Source organism: Taudactylus pleione, unplaced genomic scaffold (assembly GCF_031769625.1).
Source record: "Taudactylus pleione unplaced genomic scaffold, aTauple2 ptg000314l, whole genome shotgun sequence".
NCBI lineage: Eukaryota > Metazoa > Chordata > Amphibia > Anura > Myobatrachidae > Taudactylus > Taudactylus pleione.
The window spans coordinates 966304-993964 of record NW_028284715.1 but is presented as its reverse complement, the minus strand read 5'-3'; positions in this window follow the sequence as shown (position 1 = coordinate 993964).

Sequence of the window (27661 nt, the reverse complement as noted above, 5' to 3'; positions counted from 1 at the left end):
GTGCATATGATGCATCGTGCGTCTGACCGGTGTCACTTGAGTTACATTTTAAAGAAGTGTGTGTTATTTCAATGACCTTCCCTCCTAAACTGCAGATCGATCGTATAGTGAGATCGTATGTACATCGTGTGTCAATAGTGCAGCCGGGACTGCCAGGAAGCTACCGGGGAGTTCAAGGGAAATCGTAAGATGAATCTCATCTTATGCTGGTCGTCTTATGCTGGTCGTACTAGTGTATGGCCAGCATTAGGGCTGTGGTGGGAATCAAACCCACGACCTCAGTGCTGTGAGTATTAGTGATGCTAACCATTACACCATCTGTGCTAACATTACATTTGGCTCATGCACTGATTCAACATTTGAGCAGCATTGAATTGATTCCACATTGCATATTAAGGATCTCATCTTCCTCCAATATAGGTGAAGGAACCAGTCCCTGAAACACTTTTTCCTGGTTGCTATTTGTCATCTTGATAATCTTGTGCTAAAACTTTCCTGCAAACATGAAAATATGCAGTTGGTGTTTGATAAATATTTTTGGAATGTTTTATGGACTTCCTTACATACTGTACATCTGGTTTCAATAAGTCCCAACAAGATCTCAGGTTCCTGCCAAAGAACATGTTTGCTGGTGTTTGATTTGTTCCCTTGTAGTAGCAAGTTCTGCATTTCGATAAACAAATAATAATTTTTCGGTTTTGGCGGCTGGATGGTGGTGAAGTGCAATGCTTCATTTTCAAGAATCTCTGTGATTCTTCTGAAACCAACTGACATCCATTATCTCTACAAATTTGTTCAGGTAACTATCTCTGGAGAATATAGGGCCTGATTCAGACCCACTCGCGAGCGGCTGTACGCTCGCAAGTGGGTCGATGGTCTGCACTGAGCATGCGCACGACGGAGGGAGCTCCGTCGTGCGCATGCGCCAGACACGACGAGCGAAGGACTTTCCTTCGCTCGTTGTGTCCGATCAAAGGGGGCGTGCTGTCAATGTTGATTGACAGCACGCCCCCTTTGGTGGGCGTGCCGGGGGCGTGCCTCCCTGACGGGGGCGTTCCCACGGGAACGCCTCCCGTCAGAAGCCGGCCCACTGACATCACTAGTGATGTCAGTGGGAGTGATTTTGGCTCTGATAGAGCCAAAATCACTCCGGAGCTTGCGGTTGAAAACCTCAACCGCAGGCTCCGGCTCGCAATTTCGATGGTCGCGATGGTCACGACCATCGCGGCCATCAAAATGCACGCTCGTATAGCCTGTGGGTGGTGACCCACAGCTATACGAGCGTCCAGGAGGACGCTCCATGAAAAAGGAGCCCGGCCCTCATGCAGAGCCAAAATCACTCCCACTGACATCACTAGTGATGTCAGTGGGCCGGCTTCTGACGGGAGGCGTTCCCGTGGGAACGCCCCCGTCAGGGAGGCACGCCCCCGGCACGCCCACCAAAGGGGGCGTGCTGTCAATCAACATTGACAGCACGCCCCCTTTGATCGGACACAACGAGCGAAGGAAAGTCCTTCGCTCGTCGTGTCTGGCGCATGCGCACGACGGAGCTCCCTCCGTCGTGCGCATGCTCAGTGCAGACCATCGACCCACTTGCGAGCGTACAGCCGCTCGCGAGTGGGTCTGAATCAGGCCCATAGTTCTCAAAACAGCAATGGTTGCATCAGATGATGAAGACTGCATCTTGTGGACTTCAGAACACTTGGAATGTGCATCCACTGCAATCAGAATCATATGATCCATGCCAAATCAATATGAACTCTTTGACATGGTGAGAAGGGTCATTGCCAAGGGTGTAAGGGAGCTGGAGAATCCTTTGACACCCTTCACAATCTTTAGTTATTGATTCAATCTGACCATTGATTCCTGTCCACCCTATAGAACTTCTACTGTAGCTAACACCTTCATTTTCACTGTGCCAAGATGGCCTTCATGCAGTCTATTTTTTCCAATCTTCTTGTATGAAGTTTGGTAGGGACCATTTCTCTAAAGCACACATTAACTTTCCTTGACGTACAGTACATAAAGTGAATCTCATTTTGCTGAGAATGCGGAATACAGTAATGAGTTGCCATGAGTCGCACAACCTTTAACTGTAACATCGATTTATGACAGCGATAGACATTGGAAGCTGCTTCTCCATATCTTTGTGGCCTGTTTGGACAGACTCGCCAGCTTTTTGTAGTGTGGATCTTAGCAATGCGACCGCGTTACAGTGAAGTATTGTCTCCTTAAATTCAATGTCATACATTTGAACACCCAAAAAATATTGACCATCTTTGTAATCTGGCAAATATCAATGCAGTAATTCCTTTCTTAACGTTGAAAATAGAAACTGGTGGTCGTGGACTAATATAAAGATCTATCCATAAAGATACCGGTGGACTTAGGGGGTCATTCAGACCCGCTCGCGAGCGCAGGACGCTCGCAAGCGGGTCGATGTTACCCCAATGCACATGCGCACGACGGAGGGAGCTCCGTCGTGCGCATGCGCGAGACCCGGACAGCGACAGCCAAGCTGTCGCTCCGGGTCTTGCACCAAAGGGGGCGTGCTGTCGATGGTGACTGACAGCACACCCCCTTTGGTGGGCGTGCTGGGGGCATGGCTGCCAGACGGAGGCGTTCCCATGGGAACGCCTACCGTCTGGGTCCGGCCCCACTGACATCACTAGTGATAGAGCCAAAATCACTCCAGGGCTTGCGGTCACCGAGACCCTACCGCAGGGTCTCGTCGCAAGCCCGATGATCGCGACCATCTTTTTGGCCGCTCGCATATGCTGTGGGTGGTCACCCACAGCTATGCGAGTGGCCAGGAGGCCGCTCCATTTTTAGGTAGGAGGGCACTGATTCAGAGCGAGCGCTCTGGTCAGAGCGTCCGGCTCTGAATCAGGCCCTTACTCCTCATTCGAAACTGAAAGCAAGACGATCTTAGCCGGTGTGATCAGCTTTGTGGAAAAGCTGTTTCAAAATTTGTAGACCATTTCCATAGTGCTCCTTTCTAAATTTGTGCATGCAATGGGTGTAAAATCATTGATAGTTGACAAAAGGATAAATGAAAAGGGGCAGACTAGATGGGCCAAGTGATATTTGTGATAATTCACTAGGCCTAGATAAGATCTCAATAGGACCACGGCTTGTGGACATGGTACTTTCAGTACTGCTTCAAATTTGTCTTTAGGCAATAAACATAGGCCCTCATTCAGAGCCGCTCGTTAGCGGCAGTACGCTCGTTCCGAGCGATGTTTGCACATCTGCGCATGCGTACGGTTTTTAGTACGCATGCGCGAACCAGTCAGTGCGGCCAAAAATCGTTTGTACGCTATATAGCGAGTGCCTGCTATTTTGAGTGACAGAATGAGGCGTATGTGGGTGGCAACAGGGGAAGGTGCTTGAAAATGGGGAGTGGAGATCCGAACGCAGGCGTGCTTAAAGGTCAAAACGGGCGTATTATGGGTGTGCATAATTAATACAGCAGCGTCATTGACCACGTCACTGGGTTATTTTATAGCCAGAACTGTTCGCAAATTTGTGGTAGCAAACACCAACCACAAGAATAGCGAGCAGTTCATACGCTGGTCGATGTACTCGATTAATCTAATAAATAGCGGACATGACGTATGGTGCGAGTGGCCAGGGGGCGTTTTTAACAAATAAACGAGCGTATGTTTTGCTCGCTCGTTCAGACTTAGAGGTGTGATGAACAGACTGCAATTTGCGAACGGATCATTTGAATAGCCACCCCTTGTTTTTGAACGAACGACCGCAAATAGCGAACGGCTCTGAATCAGGCCCATTGTTCCTGTGGATTGTAAGGTATTCCTCTGATGTATCATCTTAAATCTATTTTCGTAAACTGGTTTCCTCCCATCAGAGCTGCAAAGATGTCTTCAATCATGGTGGATTAATCGTTGTTTTGAAATCTCCACATATAGGAGAAAATGTATTAAACCTTCTAAACAGATGAAAAATGGACAAGTTGCCCATTGCAACCAAGCACAATCAGTTTCAAGCTAGCCTTTATCAAGCACAGTCTACATATGCACCCAAGTTCATGGTGGCTGATCGCGCCACAAATGTGCGCATGCTTTGCGCTATGCACCACGGTATGCTATGGCGAATCCCCGATCGCGGGAGTGCATCTTCATTCAGTCCTATGGAGACGAAATTGCACGTCACTGAACGCGGGAGTCTGTCTCACCCCACGCATGTCTTGAGACGCTGCTCAACAAACAAGGATGCAGCTGGGCATATCTGTATACAATGATAGTTAGAAGCTGATAGGTTGCCACTCTCCAGTAGATTTGATACTGGGGGGTCTATTTACTAAGCAGTGTTAGGAGACAGAGTGAAAAGTGATAAGGTGCCGGCCAATCAGCTCCTAACTGCCATCTCACAGGCTGTGTTTGAAAAATGACAGTTGGGAGCTGATTGGCTGGCACCTTATCACTTTTCACTCTGTCTCCTAACACTACTTAGTAACTAGACCCCTAGAACTGTTGGCTTGGTACATTCACTCCTCAATTCTACATGTGACAACATTTCAGAATCTTTTAGTTTTTTTCAGATTTGCCTCAACACTTGGGCGAATAACATATGGTACAGGTCGTGCTTTGTGAAAATTTAGGAGTAGTTTTTCATGTACAGTAGTTGACTTGTAGACTGATGGATTTCATTTCTTTGAATAATTCTTTGACTTTTTTTCAAATACATGTATGGAGCGATATGTGCACCAGCTAACAATTGCTGGGTGGGATATACTATAATGAAAATGCAGCCAAAACTCTGAAAACTTACGTTTTCGGAGTATTGGGCGCATTCCCTTATGTACCAAGCTCTAGAAGCCATTACTTTCCAGAGCTTGGACCCCCTGGGCAATGCCATCTATAGATCGCATTGCCCAATAGAAACTTATGGGCTTCTCTTTGCATTCCTCACCAAAAGGGACCCAATTGGATCCCTCCCTGCATCCTACGCATGCATAGAGGGATTTCTGGGTCATAAACCTGGAAGTCCTGGCCCTAAATCTTGAGGCTTGGTGAAATTTGGATCAACTCATTGTCCTTTCCTTTTAAGTTTAAACTAACCCTTACATAAATGTTATAATACTGTCACCCTTGTATCCAGCCCATCTGTGTCACCCGTCTGTCTGCCCCCTCCCCTTAGAATGTAAGCTCTCACGAGCAGGGCCCTCTTCCCTCATGTGCTTCTCCTTCACTTGATTATACTTTAATATACAACAGTACCCCACCCTTGGTTGCTGACACCATGCTGCTTATCTAAGTGTTATGCAGCAATGTATTAATAATGTATCTGTCCTGCATTGTTTGTACTGTTAATAACTGTTTTCTTGTGTGCTCATTTGTTTATGTACATTGGAAGGCGCTGCAGAACCCTTGTGGCGCCATATAAATAAAGGATAATAATAATAATAATAATAAGTCCCTTCTTCACAAAGTACAGCTCTTTTTGGAACAACTGTCCTTTGCAATTTTAATCACAATTCTAGGTACATACCGGCGTTATTAACACCGGCATGTACCTGATAAGTGATGGATGTACCGCATCCATAATATGATGCGTAGCACATCCCACCCGCTTTCTCTTAATAGTAGTGCTATTATTTGATAATGTAGACACTGACACCTGCAATGTTTTAATAGACTGTCAACTTCAGTTTTCCGGTTCTCACTCACGGCCAAGTAATGCCAGTCCGCCGTTTTGTAATACATATAATTCCCACTTTTTATCTGTGTATGTAACAAGCAACTTAAATTTTCCCTGCAGGAGACACTTTTTCCCCAATATACACTACCATTCTTAAAGGGGGGTATCCACTAGATGATAAAGTTGAACGATTGAACGATAATGATAAAATCGTTCGATAATCGTTCAAACATCGTTTGAACATCGTTTGAACATCGTTTGCAAATCGTGCAGTAATTGTTTCTAACGATTTACGATGCGCGGTCCCGCTGGTCGTTTGATCGTCTCCTCCATCGACTGAACATGCAGGTCAATTTCACTTGATTGCTTACAAATCGTTTACACATCATTCACGCTGAACGATCAAACGATGAACCACTATCTGCCCACTATAGCTGAAAGCTCTCAATCACAGATTAAAACAACATAGTTTATTGTTAGATCCTTTGCAAATCGTTTGCAAATCGTTTGCAAATCTTTTGCAAATTGTTCAGAGTGGAAGATCATATTTCAAGGGAAACTTCAAGGGAAAATCGTTAAGAGGTTGGACAGGGATAAAATCGTCTAGTGGATGCCCCCCATTAGTTTGGGGTCACCCAGACAATTTTGTGTTTTACATGAAAACTGACTTTTGTTTATCAAATGAGTTACAAAATGAATAGAACATATACAGTAGTCAAGACATTGGCAAGGTTAGAAATAATGATTTTTATTTGAAATAATAATTTTGTCCTTCAACCTTTGGGCCTGATTCAGACCCACTCGCGAGCGGCTGTCCGCTCGCAAGTGGGTCGATGGTCTGCACTGAGCATGCGCACGACGGAGGGAGCTCCGTCGTGCGCATGCGCCAGACACGACGAGCGAAGGACTTTCCTTCGCTCGTTGTGTCCGATCAAAGTTGATTGACAGCACGCCCCCTTTGGTGGGCGTGCCGGGGGCGTGCCTCCCTGACGGGGGCGTTCCCACGGGAACGCCTCCCGTCAGAAGCCGGCCCACTGACATCACTAGTGATGTCAGTGGGAGTGATTTTGGCTCTGATTGAGCCAAAATCACTCCGGAGCTTGCGGTTGAAAACCTCAACCGCAGGCTCCGGCTCGCAATTTCGATGGTCGCGATGGTCACGACCATCGCGGCCATCAAAATGCACGCTCGTATAGCCTGTGGGTGGTGACCCGCAGCTATACGAGCGTCCAGGAGGACGCTCCATGAAAATGGAGCCCGGCCCTCATTCAGAGCGTGCGCTCTGCTCAGAGCGTACGGCTCTGAATGAGGGCCTTTGTTTTGTCAAAGAATGCTCCTTTTGCAGGAATTACAGCATTGCAGACCTTTGGCATTCTAGCGGTTAATTTGTTGAGGTAATCTGAAGAAATTTCACCCCACGCTTCCTGAAGCCCCTTCCAGTTGGATTGGCTTGATGTGCACTTCTTGCATACCATACGATCAAGCTGCTCCCACAACAGCTCAATGGGGTTGAGATCTGGTGTCTGCGCTGGTCATTCCATTACAGACAGAATACCAGCTCCTTGCTTCTTCCCTAAATAGTTCTTGTATAACTTGGAGGTGTGCTTTGGGTCATTGTCCTGTTGAGGAGGAAATTGGCTCCAATGAAGCACTGTCCACAGGATATGGCATTGCAAAATGGAGTGATAACCTTCCTTATTCAAAATCCCTTTTACCTTGTACAAATCTCCCACTTTACCAGCACCAAAGCAGCCCCAGACCATCACATTACCTCCACCATGCTTGACAGATGGCGTCAGTCACTCTTCCAGCATCTTTTCGCTTGTTCCGCGTCTCACAAATATTCCTCTGTGTGATCCAGATACCTCAAACTTCGATTCGTCTGTCCATAACACTTTTTTCCAATCTTCCTCTGTGTTCTTTTGCCCATATGAATCTTTACCTTTTATTGACTAGTCTCAGATATGGCTTTTTATTTGCCAATCTGCGTAGAAGGCCAGCATTCTGTAGACGTTGACACTGGCATTTTGCAGGTACCATTTAATGAAGCTGCCAGTTGAGGACTTGTGAGGCGTCTATTTCTCAAACTAGAGACTCTAATGTACTTGTCTTCTTGCACAGTTGTGCACCGGGGCCTCCCACTTCTCTTTCTACTCTGGTTAGAGCCTGTTTGTGCTGTTCTCTGAAGGGAGTAGTACACACCGTTGTAGGAAATATTCAGTTTCTTGGCAATTTATCGCATGGAATAGCCTTAATTTCTAAGAACAAGAAAAGACTGTCGAGTTTCACATGAAAGTTCTCTTTTTCTGGCCATTTGGAGAGTATAATCTAACCCAAAAAAGTGATGCTCCAGATACTCAACTAGCTCAAGGAATGGCCAGTTTTATAGCTTCTCTAACAAGCAAACCCGTTTTCAGCTGTGCTAACATAATTGCACAAGGGTTTTCAAGGGTTTTATAATCATCCATTAGTCTTCTAATGCGCTTAGCAAACACAATGTACCATTAGAACACTGTAGCGATGGTTGCTGGAAATGGGCCTCTATACACCTATGTAGATATTCTTTTAAAAAAACAGATGTTTGCAGCCAGTATAGTCATTTACCACATCAACAATGTATAGAGTGCATTTCTTTTAATGTTATCTTCATTGAAAAAAAAAACAGTGCTTTTCTTTAAAAAAATAAGGACATTTCTAAGTGACCCCGATATAAGGACATTTCTAAGTGACCCCGAACTTTTGAACGGTAGTGTATATCTTCAGCAATGGAATTTCTCCAAATAAATTATAATACTCTTTTGCTGTGATATCTGAAAGGGCAGATCCAATTATCAGTTGCATTTTTAACTTAATACCTGCCACTTCAGGGGTGATTCATAGAACTTGGCTGTCTGCTGCCGTCATGCTGTGAAATTTAAGACAGTGTAAATATTTTTCCATTTCTTTATGGTCAGTTGAGTCAGATTCACTTTCTGATACCTTGTTGATACACAGTGATCTGGTTGTTTAATTACTTTGTGTTTTCTTCCTGACCTTCAATATGTCCTTTTTTATGACATTTCCTGCAATCTTTGTCTTTAGCCTAACATTTTTTAGCACTATGTAAAGTCTGCCCACCTCAAACACAAGACATTCTCTGTTTAAAATACATTTTGTATGTCATCCATCCAGCCCCTTTTTTTTGTAGCTCTGAAGAAACCTTTGCTGCTGTCTCCATTGAGTGTGCAATAGACACTGCACGGTCCATAGAGAGACCCGCTTCAAATTGACAGTGTTCAGATGACCAGCTCAACTCTGGAACATATGCAGAAATAGAGATGTGCACCTCATGCTTTGGTTTTGGATCTAAAACCATTGGCCTGATTGAACGGGCACGGCTGATCGCAGATTCCCGATTATCGAGCGAGCAGAATGGGCAGTGGCATTTAAGGGGTGGTGCGGGGGCGGGGGATGCTGGCGTTCCCAGAAATGAGGGTGTGTCCACCCCGTTTTCTGGGATTGGCCAGCACAGGATCTGCGTTGATCAACGCAGTGTCCTGGGGTCGCAAGCCGGGCAACCTGAGCAAGCTGAGGCTTACACAGCTGGCCGAAGGTCTGGCGCCGAGCAACATCGCGATCATCGACCACCGATTGTCGTGGTGGTAATCTCAGCCTGCGATCTCCGTCGCAGTACTGGCATTGCAAATGCAGCAGGGGGTGTGATACACCTCCTGCTGCATTTGCATAATAGCAAGGATCACAATTGCAAAGCTCCCTGTGTGCATACATCATATCTATAGCCTGCGTGCAATATCATATCTATAGCCTGCGTGAAGCTTTGCAATTACAATCCTTGCTGAATCGGGCCCAATGTCCGAGTTTTGTCAGAGGAGTGGTTAGAGTAAATTGGTGCAGTCTGGGATTTTGAAAATGACTGTGCCAATTTACTCTAACCAATCACTTATATTTGAGCATACAAATAGATGTTTTAGCAATGCTGGAGGTCACTCCTGAGGAATTCTTCACAGATGAAACGCGTAGGACCTGTTCCTTCCTGCCTACTTCCCATTGTATTTTACATGTATTTCGACTATAACATGGACTTATTTTTGAGAAAAGTTATATTGGACTTTTTCAGAAGTTTGGAGGCTCCAAGCTGGATGTAGCTGCACAATCAAAAGCTACCACTTACCCAGAAGAGCCAAAGCTTATAGTTCTAATTTGTGTGTGTTAACCCTGTATTATAATTATTACATTTCGGATTAGTGCTTATAATAATGCACTATTGGGAAGGCTTTTCCTTCTCTGTGAATCCAACCACATGATTGAAAAAAACCCAGAAGGAATATCAGAAGGGTTAAATGATTTGTGGGTATATTCTTTTGCTTAGAAGTGTACAGGAGTGCCATCCGTGGAGACTGTGGGGTCTATTTACTAAGCAGTGTTAGGAGACAGAATGAAAAGTGATAAGGTGCCAGCCAATCAGCTCCTAACTGCCATCTCACAGGCTGTGTTTGAAAAATGACAGTTGGGAGCTGATTGCCTGGCACCTTATCACTTTTCACTCTGTCTCCTAACACTGCTTAGTAAATAGACCCCTAAGTATATTGATAATTTTTGGAAGGGCAACCTGGCAGTTGAATACCATGAGTGGGGCTGCGGGTAGCATTGGGGGCAGATTATGAAGTGACGTAATTTTGAGTCTATGGTAACAAAAAAAAAGAGAATGTAATAGAGCAAAGTACAGTATTACTTAGTACCCTTTCAACAAAGAGTATTACTCATCGCTATGGAAACATACGTTTTCTGTATATGGACAGGGAGCATCTACACTTCTAAAAACCCGCACTGTAGTAAATATACCCCATATTGTTAAGTGTAGCTTTTGTTATGAAAACCTGCACATAGAATCCTGTTTTTTCACAATTATGGAAAGATGGGTTAATGCTGAAGCAAGAACCACAATTTACAGATGTGTCCTCTTGTAGCTTTGCTGGTTGTGTGGCTAATCGCACAATGCATGGCGTGAGTCGCGTACCCGGGAACGGGTATGCACGCTACGTTTGCACCCGCGACTCCATAGGATTGCATGGTGCAAACGTATCGCGGGGCATGGCGTAGCATGGTGCATGCGGTCGCGGCTAATCGCATGGCGAGATGCGTAAGCACGTTTGCGGCGCGATCAGCAAAGAAGCAAGAGAACACATCTGTACATCAAAATGAATTGTAGTTCATTTTAAAATAATGCATTTGCTTTTAGTTCATTTGATTGAAATTTCAATATTAAAAAAAAATGACAGTGAAGGGGTTAATGTACAAATGTCCCTTATGTTACTTTAAATGTGCTCCTAGATTTTGGCGTCTAGTTTGCATAGTCGGCAACAGACATGAATCACCTTTTCGTATACAGTAATTGGTGAATAATTTGGGTGTGCAGCAGTGTTGGCTCCAGAGGTGAGGCTGCAGCGAGGTCCAAAATTCAAATAGGGGAGCCACACCAACTGCCACCCCAAACATTGCCGACCGGGACTTACTGGCAGTTGGTGTGGCTCCCCTATTTGAATTTTGGACCTCGCTGCAGCCCCACCTCTGGAGCCCCAGTAGTGTGCAGTCTACGGGCTAGATTTACTAAGCGGTGCCTTTTGCAAGTGGCCGATTTTAAAATGGCAACAATATTGAATGCAAAACTAGGCATTCTTTGCCTTCAATAATAATATTGCCATTTTAAATCTCGTAATCAAAATCGCCAAGAACCAGTCGCTTCTAAAAGTCACTGCTTAGTAAATTTAGCCTTAAATCCTTATTATTTTATTTTTTTTAATATTGATACAAAGGTAAAAATGTTAGTTGCTATTCTGCGTCGCTGTACGCAAGGGTTTTCATCTGCAAAATACGCCAGGAAATAATGAAGATTTTACTGCGCGTTTTCCCTCTCACCTCTGAGGTCAGAGATGAAGGCATCAATCTCTGAGAACTCTGCAGTGATGTCACCGGCGCTGCCTGGAGTAACACAGCCTCAATGGAAGCCAGGTCAGTGGCATCTCTCAGTGCACACATCACACTGCAGTGCTACACTGAAGAGCCCAGAAAGCATGTCCCTTCTCCAGAGTTGAATGACTCAGTTTGATTTAAGAGCGTAATTTAAATAAGCCCGGCCCTTTCTCACCCTAATTGGTCAAGTGAAATACATGAATATTTATCAGAAGTGCTGCATAGAGGTGATTGGCTAAAATGCATTTTTTTCCCTCTCTGTAGGGTGGTCCCCCTCCTCTCAGTAGGACCTGCTATGTTTGTTGTGCTTTGTCTAGTGATAAAGAACAGGGATCTGCTTATTCCCTGAGAAGCCAAAGACACAATTCAGAGTCTGGAGACTGTATGATTATTTTATTTCCCATGGATTTTCATCCCCCTTTACCCTCTGATTTAAAGTTCTGGAGATCATCTGCTAAAATGTAAGGGAATTCATTCATTGCAGAATTCTGCATCCTGGCTGGGTAACATTCTGGTGCTATAGAGTCTGTATTCAGATCACATACTTCTGACTGCCACTATACTCTGACTGAGAGGAGGAAATTACTAATACAGGGGCTTTGATAAGGGCAGATGCTGTTGCAAGAGGCTCTCTCCTCCAATGCTGCCATCGGTACTAAACTTCAATTGGTTGGGGTCTGTTCTGCTTTGGGATTGAGCATCTTGGCTGTTCCAGTGTGAGACACTCTTAGCTGCCTTTGGTAAGTCTGTGAGCCTGCTGCCTCCTCTCTAGCACTATGCAGTGTTTAGTTAGTATCTATAATATTGCAGTGTTACCATCGCTTGCTTTCTTTGCAGCCTGCAGTGTTTTCTATGTACAAGAGAAAATCAATGGAAGAGTTACTGTGGGGGTTTCTGCAAAAGATACAGTTATGTCTCTTTGCATCCAAGCATTGATGACAGGTCCCCTTCTATCTCCTTTGTAGTTTATGTAACACTAAGTTATTATGATCACTGCTTGAAATGTTTCTAAATCAGCAATGTGTCATGCATGCAGTATGATTTATTAATATTCGCAAAGTGTCTTTGTCAATCAATGTCATAATTACATTCCAAACCCAACGCTGCTGCAATGGTGTGAATGCAGGTGGAGGCTGTTTTAGCTCCTTAAAAAGTAGGTAAGACAAGACCCTATCACTAGATTGAATTCCATTGCACTGTATTGCCATAGTATCAGAATTGTAGATGGGAGTCACGTATGATCTAATGCAATATGTCCGTTGGATAACATCAAATTGCTGATGAATCGTTGTCGATAAATGAGAATTTCATCCTGTATTATTTTTGTATTTTTTTAATGCACATTTTTGAAACAGCAAATTGGAAACTAGCAACTCATTGCGCCAATCTAAAACAGATCGGATGATATCAGAGCCAAGATTTGCTTTTTTTTCAATTTTATTTCCCACATAAAAACAATACGTCCATCTGTTATTTGTTAAATTAAATTAGATTATTTTCAAAGTAAATATTTTATGTGGTTTGAAATAGTGGAAGATGTCAAGAATTGACTGTCAATTTAAAAAAAAAAAAGATATATATTTAAAGTGTCCATTGTTTCATGTAGGTTTAAATATTGCTTCACAATATTGTGTAACATAGACAGACTTTGTGTAACGTAGACAGACTAATAATGAGCTTATTATCCCTGAGTGTACACACTGACAAACTTTGATTTTTCATTTAAATGGTACTTGTCATCTACAATACGTTGGAACTGACGGGATAAAGATGATGTAATTACACAAAATTTATCCTATACTCTGTGACTGTAGGAAAATTTGCTGCAATGTCACAGAGGGTAATAGGCATATGGAATGTACGGATCATAAGGGTATCTCAATGTATTTAAGGACTGTTGTTATTACAATTCATTCATATGGGATATCTGCCCAAGCCAGTGGTCTGATGAGTAGGTTTAGCATCTCATTTAGTAGCTTCGCCTCTCCCCCTCCTATGGATTATGTTGTGTTTTATAGTATTTTTCTCCTTGACCTTGTCTTACTGGGAATCCTAACAGTACAGGGGCAATGCATATAGTCAATGCCGTCTCACATTGTGTCGTTTGATTTATAGGGCACTGGGCTACAGGAAAAATGTCAGTTTAAATTAATGTTGCTCAGTGAGCTTCCTAAAATATTGCTATCCGCTTACCAAATCACCAAGATATTTTTGAAGAGAAAATAGATCAATTATTGTTATTATTATTATTTTCTTAATAATCTTTTTATTACTATTATTATTATTATTTACTTATTATTCTTATTATTTTTATTATTATTATTATTTTCTTCTTCATAATAATAATAATAATAAATCTATATAGTGCCGCATACAGTATTCTGTGACTCTTTACAACTGCAATTATTTTTTTATGGTTTATTTTCCTATAAGGGTTTGTGTAAAACATGTGGACAGGATATTTCGCACAAAGACCCTGATTTATCCGTTCTGTGTATTGACATGTTTTGGTGATTAGGAGCTGCCACACTAAGGGCGGGATGTACTAAAGTGAAAAATGCGGTAAAACCACTGAAAATGCAGTTTTCGAGGGATTTACCACATCTTCCATATGTACAAAGCTCCAGAAAGCGCCTCGTACCGGTGTGTAACGCCATCTTCAGGTGGTCAATAGAAGCCTATGGGCTTCTTTCCGGGACACTCCCCCTGGATCCCTCCCATCTTCCACCATGGCCCGCGTCCTTCTGTGCATGCGCAGGATGGCAGAGAGACTTCTGGGTGTTAAACCTTGACGTCTCTCTATGCTAGGGCATCGCAATGGACAGCTTTTATCGGGAGAACTGTCCTTTGCGATTTTCATCTCATTTGTAAGTACATACCGCGGATGCAATGCTTAGTACATACCACCCCAATTGTTTCAGTGAGATACAATTATTTATCGACTTTAATAATACAATAACTATGACAGAGCCACAAGGGTCATGTTCCCCTGCCATAGAGAAAACTGACCTGAGATTGGTCAGCACGTGGCTCGTGCCTCCATAGGGAGGGGTGGTAAAACAAAGTACTCCTACATTTTGCTGTGGCTCTCTCCTGTCCCCCTGTCTGTGTCGGACACAAAGTGGCTGTATTAGCGGGTTATCACAGAAGCTTTATACTAGCATGAGTTACCGTAGGACTAATGCTCCATGATCAATATCGCCACGTGCACCAGCAACAGGGTCCAAGAGGCCAGTTTGAAACAGGCTTCCCTTGCCCACGCGAACTGCTCACAATAGCATGGAACTGCCCACGACACTCCCACAAGACAGAACAGCTCCGTGCCATCACATTGTCACCACCCATTTCCTTCCCCCAAATGCCCATTTCACAGAATGACAGACCCGGCCAAGATATGTCCAACTCCAAATAAGATGGACATATACAAAAATGCGCTGTAAGCTAAAACTCGCTATTTGCATTTGTGCAAAGAGATCTGTCCAACCCTGGATCAGCCCCTAAGTAAAATAAAATCACATGTCACCCGGGAATACATTTATAGCAGGTTTGCCCTCAAAATTTAAAGCGGCACTAATATTAAATGCAAAACACTTAGGGGTCTATTTACTAAGCAGTGTTAGGAGACAGAGTGAAAAGTGATAAAAAAGTGATAAGGTGCCAGGCAATCAGCTCCCACCTGTCATCTCACAGGCTGTGTTTGAAAAATGACAGTTGGGAGCTGACTGGCTGGCACCTTATCACTTCCTTATCACTTTTCACTCTGTCTCCTAACACTGCTTAGTAAATAGACCCCTTAGGGCTTTGCACTTAAGATTAGTGTCGCTTTCAGTTTTGAGGTCAAACCTGCAGGGAAGATGCGCTTTGCAAAAGCTGCGGCTTCATAAAAATACTCCCAGAATTCCTTTCTCTCTCTCATCCCTTTTGGTACTACACTCCCTGCTTATTACAGTACCTTGGACTACGGGAGGGAATGAGGGATGATCCCCTGATACTGTCAGACTGGAAGTATGGCTTCTGACTGTGACATCATAGTCCAGCGCCACACTCCCAGTATATCACGTATAGGAGCAGCAGCCGGGTGCTTAACAGTCTGGTGCCCCTCCATGCCAGTGGCCAGCGCCTAGTGTGTGGGAATCGTGTGGGACATTAAAAACATATGACTCATTCAGTGTTTTAAATGGCCCCGAGCACCATAAACCGGTAACCTGTAGGGATGAGGATTAGGAAAGTAAAATGTTGATGCAAAAAAATAGCCAGGAACTGTATTTGTGTGAGTGACGATAGCCCTGGGATTAGTAGAAGAAAACCATCAGTTAATTTCTGAAGATGACATTCTGTAAAATAATTTCATAAAGGTGAAATGCTTAGGGAGAGGTAGAAATGATTTCAGTTGATGAAGTAGTAGAGTTACAGTATTTAATGGACGGTTCTCCTACACACAATGGAATCAAAAATTCTGTTAGCTGTGCCATGAAGTGCCTCAAACCTCAAATAGTATCAATTTTGGTTTAGCCTAAAACCTCCTTGATGAACAGATGCATTACAAAGTATGTCAAATGGAAATATTTGCATAATCTATACATGAAAGTAAACGCTAATACTGTAAGTATAGTTGTAGGAGAGGAATGATGAGCGCTTCATAATATATTGGCAAGTAATGACCGGTTTGGGTGGATGAAACAGGAAAGTGATGATCGATAGAAGAAAATAGATGTTTGAAAAAGTTTAGAAGGTATAATTACTAAAGTGCGGGTTTTTAGAAGTGGAGTTGTTGCCCGTAGCAACCAGCAACAATAGTAGAGGATGAGAATCGCACAGGACTGTATACTAACCCCTCCTAGATCCCTAGGGATTGGTAGAGGTGGAAAAAGAAAGATATATTATAAACCAAACCAACAATGCAGGCTTGCCTACCCTCCCAATTTGGTCGGGAGCCTCCCAAATATCGGGTGCCAAATATTTTTGGCATTGTGAAGAGACGCCCCCAACCCGGCCACGCCCTCCGCTGTGCTCAGACATTCAGCTCCCTCCCGGAAGGAGGCAGCTGATTGTAGGCAAGTATGCAACAATGTACACTTGTGCCACAAAATGGAAACCCTTATATGTTGGTGGTGCTCCCCATAGTCAGACAAGGATCAATGAATTTGAAAGAAAAAGAAGACTCTTTTTTGGGGGGCATTTCTTCATTGTATTTAAACTATTAACATATAACCTTTAATAATATACCTTTAATATATGGTTGGACATACAACACGCAAACCTAAAATTTAAATATATATATATATATAAGAATGATCTCCAATATGAACTCAGTAACCTGCTGTGATAAATCAATAATTCGCAGCAATATATTAATAATATCAATCCCATCTCTGCACTACCAACCATTCAGATTTTAGCTATTGTCTTCTAAAAGTTGCTAGATAAATAATAAGTAAAAGCTGATTGGTTGCTATAGGCAGCAACTCCACTTCTAGAAACCTGCACTTTAGTAAACATACCCCTAGGAGTCTGAAAAGTTATGGTGGGCACACACGGGACGATCTGTTCAGAGAACGATATCGCTGAACGATCTCCCTTGAAATTCCTGGTGTGCTGGATGAACGATATTGTTCATCCACACACCCAAGATATCACCAACGATGAACGACCAAAGATTGCAAACCTCTATGGAAACTGCACAATATCGTCCAGATTGGCCTGCATGCATGCCCGATGAACGTTATCGTCCAGCGGGAGCGCGCATCGTTGGTCGTTCATTGCATACACACAGAACGATATGAACGATATCTCATTGAACGATATCATTAGCATTCATATTGTAACGATATATCGTTCCGTGTATATGCACCTTTATTGTAAACTGAACCCAGTGTTTTATGTGTCTCCTAATCTTGTCCGGTCTGTGTACATAAGACATCCATTCTAAAGGGGCACATCCACTAGCAGACTGTGGAACGACCGTACAATTACAACATTGTAATCATACAGTCGTTCCTCTTCCCCTGCAGTGCCCACACTGAATGATATGTCGCTCAGTGCAGGCACCCTCCCTCATCCCTAAACCTGGTCAATCTGTTGTTATCGGCAGACTGACCGGCATGTTCAGGCGGTGACTGATGTCGGAAACGACCAGCGGGAGCGCGCAAGGCTGGTCGTTTCCGACATTATGGTGCACGATTTGTGCACGATTAATGAGCGATTGAACGATAACGATGTCGTTATCGTTCAGTCGCTTATTGATATCGTCTAGCGGATGTGCGCCTTATGAAAGACAAGGGATCACTTTGAAAGTGGAAGAATGTTACAAGTAATGAATGTTCTTTATAATGTACCTTATTTTCAAATATCAAACGTGTTGGATTTGAAATTGGTAAAAAAAAATAATTTACAAATGCGACTGTATTTAATGTGACATATTGTAAAATAGATGCGGGTCTTGCTGATTTTTTATTTTTTTTAAATTAAACCAAATATCCCAAACTTTTTGGAACATTTAATGGCAATAAAATTATCACTAATACCACTCAAATCTTCCCTTTTTTTTGGGGGGGTGAGGTAAAAACTGCCAGACGTATAAAAGACAGAATCGGTGAAAAATCACCAGTGTCTTGAATAGAAATCATAGGATGCAATAAGCTGTGTGGTCAAAAACTCCATCCGAATACACTTGAAAAAAAATTGGCAAACAATCGAAGTGCTTCTGGCCGGCGAGCCAGCTGACATTTTGGGTGGAGATAAGCATGGTTGTGTTTACATTTTATTTCTGTGAGGCCCCCATGAAGAGGAGAAATGCAGAAAGGAAGAGGAGCCTAAGCACCTGATTTAGGTCCCACCCAGATCCCACGTGTGTTTAGAACTTGGGAGTCCCTATCAGGTAAAGAGGTTATGCAGATGTACTGTATTGGTTAAACCGGAGAAATCTCCTGAATCTTTATAGGTAGGTGCAGGCCATACTACACCTTGTGGGGGCCCCAGGTTAACTAACTTGTGAGGGACCCCACCAATAAAATTTGACATAAAGCTCTCACCCAATCACCCATTAAAACCGTTTTCACCACTGCTGATAGACGATTCAAAATGTATTCCTGAGTGACTAGAGTTCACGCAGGCGCACAAATCCCTGCGTCCGGCGGAAGGAGCGGGTGTGCAGAAGCAAATGCCATCTGAAGATGGCAAATGGTCCCAGAGCTTGATGAACTTAGGTCCCCATACTAGTGTATGGGGACAGTGGGTCACATCGGGAGAGATATCTCCAGCGTTACCATTATGATGAATGGCCCCAATACTTAATTTCTCCAAAAGTAGGTGAAAATGTTAATTTTCACTTGCTTTTGTAGAAATGAAGTGATAATGAATAGATCCCCTAATAGCACACTGACTTCCTCGCTCTTCAGACACCACCCTACCCTCCACGACTACCTGTTTGGGTTCTCCAGCCTGATTCTCTTCCTCCTCACTCTTCCTTAACCCCTCTCCTACCATTTTCCATCCTGACACACACAAAAAACACATACAGAAAACAGACACAACATAAAACACAGAAAAATAACTCTAGAGTACAAACACTTACAAGAACACACCACTCACACACACAAAAAAGACAATGAACTATGAAATAAACAAAGACAAGGACCAATATATTTTAGACAGACAGCAAATACTTTACAAAGGCATAGAGCAGCGGTTTTCAATCTCTGTGCCGCGGCACACGGTTGATCAGTGTGGCGCACCGCCATTGGAGCCGGCGGACAGACCCGCCAATCAGATTAGTTACTGCAGTCAGTGCAGCCCGGGCCGTGACCTCTGTAGATGCGGCGGTGTGAAATCACAGGTCACACCCGTCCGCTCAGCCTGCCAGTCATCCCGCCTCTTCTACCAGCCAGGGTAGTGGATAGATCCCACCAGCCAGCCCGCCCGTTCGCCCGCACTCTGCTGTGCTGACAGCTCTGCATTGTCAGCCGATGAGGCACAGGTACAGTAGGTGCCAATAATGTATATTTATTCATAATCTGGGAGCCAGTGTGAATTGTTGTTTTTGGGGGGGAGCAATGTGTTTTTCTGTAGGGGTTAGCCAATGGTGTTTTTTTTTTTTTGTGGGGAGCAATGTGATTTATACTTATTCTGTGTGGCCAGCCTATGTAATTGTTTTTCCTATGGGGAGCAATGTTTTGTTTTTTTTTGTTTCTGTGGGGGCCAGCCAATGTTTTTTTTTTCTGTGGGGGCCAATGTACGTGTTTTATTCCTGTGGGGGCCAATGTATGTGTGTTATTTCTCTGGGGCCAATGTATGTGCATTTTATTCCTGTGGGGGCAAATATATGTGCGTTTTATTCCTATGGAGGCCAATGTATGTGTTTTATTTCTCTGGGGCCAACGTATGTGCATTTTATTCCTGTGGGGCCAATATATGTGCATTTTATTCCTGTTGAGGCCAATGTATGTGTGATTTATTCCTGTGGAGGCCAATGTATGTGTGTTTTATTCCTGTGGAGGCCAATGTATGTGTGTTTTATTCCTGTGGGGGCCAATATATATGCATTTTATTCCTGTGGAGGCCAATGTATGTGTGTTTTATTCCTGTGGGGGCCAATGTATGTGTGTTTTTTTCCTGTGGAGGCAAGTATTATGTGTTTTATTCCTGTGGAGGCCAATGTTAAGTGTTTTATTCCTGTGGAGGCCAATGTATGTGTGTTTTATTGCTGTGGAGGCCAATGCATGTGTGTTTTATTTCTCTGGGGCCAATGTATGTGCATTTTATTCCTGTGGAGGCCAATGTATGTGTGTTTTATTCCTGTGGAGGCCAATGTATGTGTGTTTTATTCCTGTGGGGGCCAATATATATGCATTTTATTCCTGTGGAGGCCAATGTATGTGTGTTTTATTCCTGTGGGGGCCAATGTATGTGTGTTTTTTTGCCTGTGGAGGCAAGTGTTATGTGTTTTATTCCTGTGGAGGCCAATGTATGTGTGTTTTATTGCTATGGAGGCCAATGTATGTGTGTTTTATTTCTCTGGGGCCAATGTATGTGCATTTTATTCCTGTGGAGGCCAATGTATGTGTGTTTTATTCCTGTGGGGGCCAATGTATGTGTGTTTTATTCCTGTGGAGGCCAATGTTATGTGTTTTATACCAGTGGAGGCCAATGTTATGTGTTTTATTGCTGTGGAGGCCAATGTATGTGTGTTTTATTTCTCTGGGGCCAATATATGTGTGTTTTATTCCTGTGGAGGCCAATGTATGTGTGTTTTATTCCTGTGGAGGCCAATGTATGTGTGTTTTATTCCTGTGGAGGCCAATGTTATGTGTTATATTCCTGTGGGGGCCAATGTATGTGTTTTTTATTGCTGTGGAGGCCAATGTATGTGTGTTTTATTTCTCTGGGGCCAATGTATGTGCATTTTATTCCTGTGGAGGCCAATGTTATGTGTTTTATGCATGTGGAGGCCAATGTATGTGTGTTTTATTCCTGTGGAGGCCAATGTATGTGTGTTTTATTCCTGTGGAGGCCAATGTATGTGTGTTTTTTTATGAGGGAGCCAATGTATGTATGTTTTTTCATTGGTTGCGCACGCCGTATCGCCGGATGGTGTTCAATTTTAAAATCTTGCAGTGCGCAACGTACTCTGTTCCACTCTCCATCCACTAACTTCATATCGCATGTTTTCTGTGTTCGCCAATCAGCCAAGGAGAAATGAGAACTAAAAAAAAAATGGCATATTTACTGAATTAGAACTAGACAGTAAATTTGCCTGTTTTGGAGGTCCACAAAATTCCGCTTATTACCATCAATTTGCATTAATACCCTCAAACTGTTATCACACCAGGCGGCTGAAATGTGCGTCAATTTAAAGTAAGTTTGAACTCAGCCCCAGATTCGCGTTCTATTGCATTTCCCCTGATGGAGTTTACTATGACCGAAGAGGGGATGTAGTTGGCCACTTTCGGGGGGGGGGGGGGGGGGGCCGGGCTGGGCTCTCCTGTCATTAGGCCCTGCCTCTTTCACAGCAAACTGCCACAATTCGCGGCTCCGCGAGGAAGGGGCGAAGCTAAAATGATGCAAGTCGCATGATTTAGATCCGCTCCATCCATACAGATCCACGATTCCCAGTATTATTTCCCCCTCCTGCCCACTAAATATGAATTTGCTAATCAAAATTGTGCGTATGTTATCAAATATAGCAACGAAGACAACACATTTGTCACTAATTGATACACAGAGGGCCTGATTCAGCAAGGATCGCAACTGCGAATGCAATAGCGAATACGCACGTAGTCTCATCACGCTAGTATGCTAAACCACTGTGATCGCTATGCCGTTGCAGCACAACATAAGGACGCCCCCTTTACCTTACACACATCCGTAATACTTAGCAAGACTGTAAAACCATCGGTAACAGAGTACAATTGCATACTCACGCACAAGCTCTGACCTTACTCAGGAATTGCTAACTTTGTACACAATCTGCGTATGCCGTCGCAGTGGCTAATTTATGCACACCCCTGTAACGGCGTTCAATCGCACTGGTACACGGCATATCAGTGACCAGCCCCCCGCAAACGGCACTTCCTGTCAATCACTCTGCGATGGGTCTGCATAGTTATTGTGATAGCCCTCCCGATCGCAGTGGAGTGTTTGCGCACGCATGTTCAGATCGTGACAATCAGCCGATTGCGTGCGTAAACGCAGTTGCGATCCTTGCTGAATCGGTTACTTATATAAGGATGGGACAAGTCGGAATAGGACAGAATATGGGGAATCCACCCACTCTTCCAGGGGTGAAAGGATCTGCTCAATTAATTGGGAGTCTCCCGCACCTGTATGTACTCTCTCGCTAGTCAGTGACCCGTCAATGTGATCAGGAGATCATTGCACATTGCATAAAGATAGCATTTTTATTCCAACACCATATACCGCTATGTGATGATCTAAATTAGTGGTGTCAAACTTGGGCCCTCCAGCTGCAGTGGAACTACACATCCCAGCATGCAGTGCCACAGATTTGCTATTAGGGCATGCTAAAACTGTGGCAGTGCATGCTGGGATATGTAGTCCCACAAAAGCTGACGGGCCCGAGTTTGACACCACTGTTCTAAATAGATTATTAACAGAGACTGCAGATGTTTTGGGTATAAATAACAGTAAAAAGACTGATGCCACATAATAAGCCCCATAAGCAAGTGTGCTTCATATAATAATTAATACAAAGTGCATGCAAATAGTAATAATATAGTAAAAGTAATGCCTATTTAGTGAATATTTTAGAGCACTCTGTTTTGGGGCCACATATGCAGTGATATTGGTGTAATTACATGATATCACTGGTGATATTGCAGCAGGTGCAGCCAGTACACTGTGAGACAGCAGCATCCACACCAAGGAATGAAAACGCTGCATGCAGCGGTTTTATATGCATTTCAGTTTAACGGTAGATGTGTTTTTTGGGGGAGATGTATCAAAGCTTCTAAAGTGTGGGGAAGTGGAGCAGTTGCCTATAGCAACCAATCAGCTTCTACCTTTCATTTTAGAGAATGCACTTGATAAACGCTACCTCAACACTGATTGGTTGCAATGGGCAACTTCTCCACTCTATAGAAGCTACTCCCAGAGTGGCTGATCAAGGCATTAACTAGCAACCAAAGAGTAAAATTTGTTGTTGTTTTTTTATAATTGGGATAAGGAAGGGGGTTGGATCTGACAGCGTCAATAAACTATATTAGGAAAGGAAATTATAAAATAATGTAAATATGGGCTGGCTTGAAGAGCCAGTTGTTTTTCCCTTGACATCCACATCTCTGGTTTCTATGAAATTGTCACTATAGTACATTGAAATTTCGGTCTGCAGTACACAGGACGTTTTGACAGATGGACAAACTGCGCCAATAGCGAGTCGGTCACACGGCATCATCAGTAACCACGATGCACTTGCTTTGTCATGCGATGGAGGGGGCTGGGTTAATATGGCACAATCCAGCATGCCCCCCTCCCCCCATGAGATCTGGATCACATCATTTGTCTAAATGTAGTGTGCTTTATCTGTAGGTTTCCATCGCCAGTTTCAAGATATATATTTACACATTATCCAGAAATGATTTACGTTGAGCTGGCCATGTATAGCTACCATGCTTCGGTTTGAAGAGGCACATCAGTTACATTTAAACAACACCTGCACTCCTTGATAAACCCGCATAATTAAATTCACACACTCAGGAAACTTTTGTGAGCTGAAGCTATACTGTAACAGCTTTATAATAAGCATACGTAAATTTTCCGTCACTTCTATAAACAGCATGGCGCCATGCTTAGGTTAAATATACCGTATATTCCTGGCACTGCGCCATAGAGCAGTGCTAACCAATTTTTAGGATTCTTCACCTCTTAGCAATTAGTATTATTGTATGTGCCTGCAGGAGAAGTTAGTGATTGGGTCATAACCCGTCCAGTAGTAGAAGCTACATTGTGCCTGGATCAAAGCAGGATCAAAGAGGACCAAACATATGTAGAACTGACTTACAGTATATAAAGATGGGACAAATGGGAGCAGTGTAAGTAACTCTGTGCATCAACTAGTGACAAATGTGTTCACTTTGTTACTACAGTATATGTGATATCATGATTTGGTGTCTGTCACCGTATACTGCACAGTTATATTAAACATACGCACAATTCTGATTAGCTAATTCATATCTAAATGTTCCATGTAATCAATGAATGAACAATAATAATAAACAAAGATGTTGTACTCCAATAAGTTATAGTGCAATTTGTCTAATGAGACAAATTTCGTACTTCATACTAGACAAGGGGCGGATTTTAGGAGTCAGGACACCTATAGGCACAACAGTAATGACCACCCCCTCATTTGGCGATTGGCAATTTCTAAGAAGTCTATTGATGCACTGTTCCACCCCTGTCTACAGTCACTGACATTATGTTACTCATACTAGGGCTTATTCATCATCGGGGGCTGGATATTAAGTATCCAACTCGCCGCCAAAGCAGCTGCCTACGTGATCCCTAACACTGCTAATACTGCTGACACTTACCACTCCCAAGTCGACCGGCTGCATATGCATGGCCTGAGTTCATGCATGCTTATGGCCACAGCACACGAGTGGGAAGACGGCAACTCCTGATCTCCTTTCCATAATAATGGATGGGCCAGTTACTTAAAACATGCACAAACTTGTGTTTCTGCATGTGTGATAAGCCCATAGAAGATGATGAATATGCCCCTCTGTGCTGTAGGGGCCGGCTAACCATTTTCCCCCCCGATTTCCGAGAGTACACGGCCATTCCCGGGAGAGTAGGTAAGTACGGCCCTGGATTGATAAAGAGCAGTAAAAATACTGTACATTCCAAAATGCTGCGATTATTCTTCAAAAAGGAATGTTCATTTTTGTGTTCCCAACACCAATATTATTAAATAGACCCCTAAATGTAACCTTCTAAAATATAGTGACATTTATTTGTCCAAAAAATTTGCGCAAATTATTATTCATCAATTTTGTCATAATTGGAACATAACTTTGCAAGATTTATTTTAGCATATTTATTCTGTGCTGTTCTGCTGTAATGTTGAAACTTTATTTTCCTCCAGTAACTATATTAGCCTATAAGCACCTACCATCATTAGTCTCTCATAAACTCTTATAGTTTTAATTTATACCAATCTTTTTCTAATTATTAATTTACTGACCTCTCTCTATTAACATGACAATTATCAATACAGTCATGAGAAAATACTATATTTAGAATCTATGACCATGGGCGGGATGCAATAAGCATTGCATCCGCCATGCGCTACAACCCAACTCTCATCAGGTACATACTGCGGTTGATTACCGCGGTATGTACTTAGAAAATCGCAGGACAGCTCTCCCGATTAGAGTTGTCCATTGCGATGCCCTAGGATAGAGGCACTTCCTGGTTTAACACCCAGATGTCCCGCTGGCGTCCTTCTGCACATGCACAGAAGGCCGCGGGAGGAGATGGGAGGGATCCGATTGGATCCCTGTCAGGGGGGCGTCCCGATAAGAAGCCCATAGGCGTCTATTGGACAACCCCACCTGATGATGGCATTACCCACCAGGACAAAGCATCGGAATGCAGCACATTCCGGTGCATAGTACATATGGAAAAGGAGGTAAACCCCCCAAAAATGGCATTTTCTGGAGTTTTATCGCATTTTGCACTTTAGTACATCCTGCCCCATATGTTTTACACCATCCTCTGTACATCCAGTCATTTCTCCTGCCCATTATATATATATCCTTACTAAAGACTCAAATAATGGAACTGCTCACAGCAGTGCACAGTATTTGGGAAGCCAAAAGTGTTGGACAGTCCACTGACAAAGGGCAGTGTTGTGATGTGAGGATGGAAAGACCAAATCCATGAGTAACAACGGGAGATGAGAGTGAAATCACAGGGCAATTATACACTAATTAAGTTTGGCTGCGGAATAAACAATATCTCTGTAATACAGTTTTGCATTCCATGGAGTGACAATCTGCACTCTGGGAGAGATGTACTAAGCTCTGGAAAGTGATAAAGCGGAGAGTGATAAACGACCAGCCACTCAGCTCCCAACTGTCATGTTACAGGCTGTGTTTGAAAAATGACAGTTGGGAGCTGAGTGGCTGGTCGTTTATCACTCTCCGCTTTATCACTTTCCAGAGCTTAGTACATCTGACTCCATGTGTTTGTAAAATCACATTTTGTGCAGTTTATATTGTAGTCTTTGAACAGAGCTGGAACAGTGGTAGTCAATCCATTGTGCTGTGGTTTGGGGGATGAAGGGGAGCACTTGAGGCAAACATTTTGAGTCCAAATGCATAATTAGGCAAACATTTTGCACAACAGTTTGTAAAATATTGTGATTTTGAGCGATACATAGTGTACGTATATCTTTAGTGTCAATATATATCGCTCAGAATCGGCAATTGCAAAACATAAATGTATTTACTCACATACACACTGCATGAAATAAAGGAATGCAATAGTTACTTCATTTGTCAGGAGAGCACAAGACATTTGCAAAGAAGATCACATTACCCTCACTGTAGGAGGTTTGGATGCTGACCAATAGGATAGCCCCTGTATCATAATGCTCAAGCTTTGAAAGCACAATAGGAAATGTTAGCACAACTTGCCACTTACCAAACGTGGCATCAGAGCAGAGGGTAGTTTATTAAGCACAAATGATGCCATTATACCATACTTGCCTACTTTTAAAAAAGCATTTCAGGGAGACTGTGAAGCAGGACTATGGGCGCAGCGGTAAAGTGGGCGTGTACTGCTACATCTGAGAGGCGTGTCATAAAATTGCCTTACATCCAAATGTAAATGAGCCCCAAAGCCATTAGTAAGATCTACTTGTTGATGAAAACATACTGATACTTTTCAGAAAATACATGTAGCCATAGGGATCATTGGCCCTCATTCAGAGTCACCACCCACAGCCTATACGAGCGTGCAGTTTGATGGCCGCGATGGTCTTGACCATCGCGACCATCACCAGTGCGAGCCGGAGCCTGCGGTTGAGGTTTTCAACCGCAAGGCCCGGAGTGATTTTGGCTCTATCAGAGCCAAAATCACTCTCACTGACATCACTAGTGATGTCAGTGGGCCGGCTTCTGACGGTAGGCGTTCCCTTGGGAACGCTCCCGTCAGGGAGGCACGCCCCCGGCACGCCCACCAGAGGGGGCATGCTGTCAATCAACATCGACAGCACGCCCCCTTTGATCAGACACAATGAGCGAAGGAAAGTCCTTCGCTCGTCGCGTCTGGCGCATGCGCACGACGGAGCTCCCACCGTTGTGCGCATGCGCAGTGCACAACATCGACCCACTTGCGAGCGAACAGCCGCTCGCGAGTGGGTCTGAATCAGGCCCATTGTGCCTTATAACCAGGGATGTGCAGGTTCGGATTAGTTCGGATTTGCATGCCGGGTTCGGATATTTCCCTCCAAATATCAGGTCTCAGAAAGAGGCAAAACGTCATCTTTCATGGACAAACATCGTCA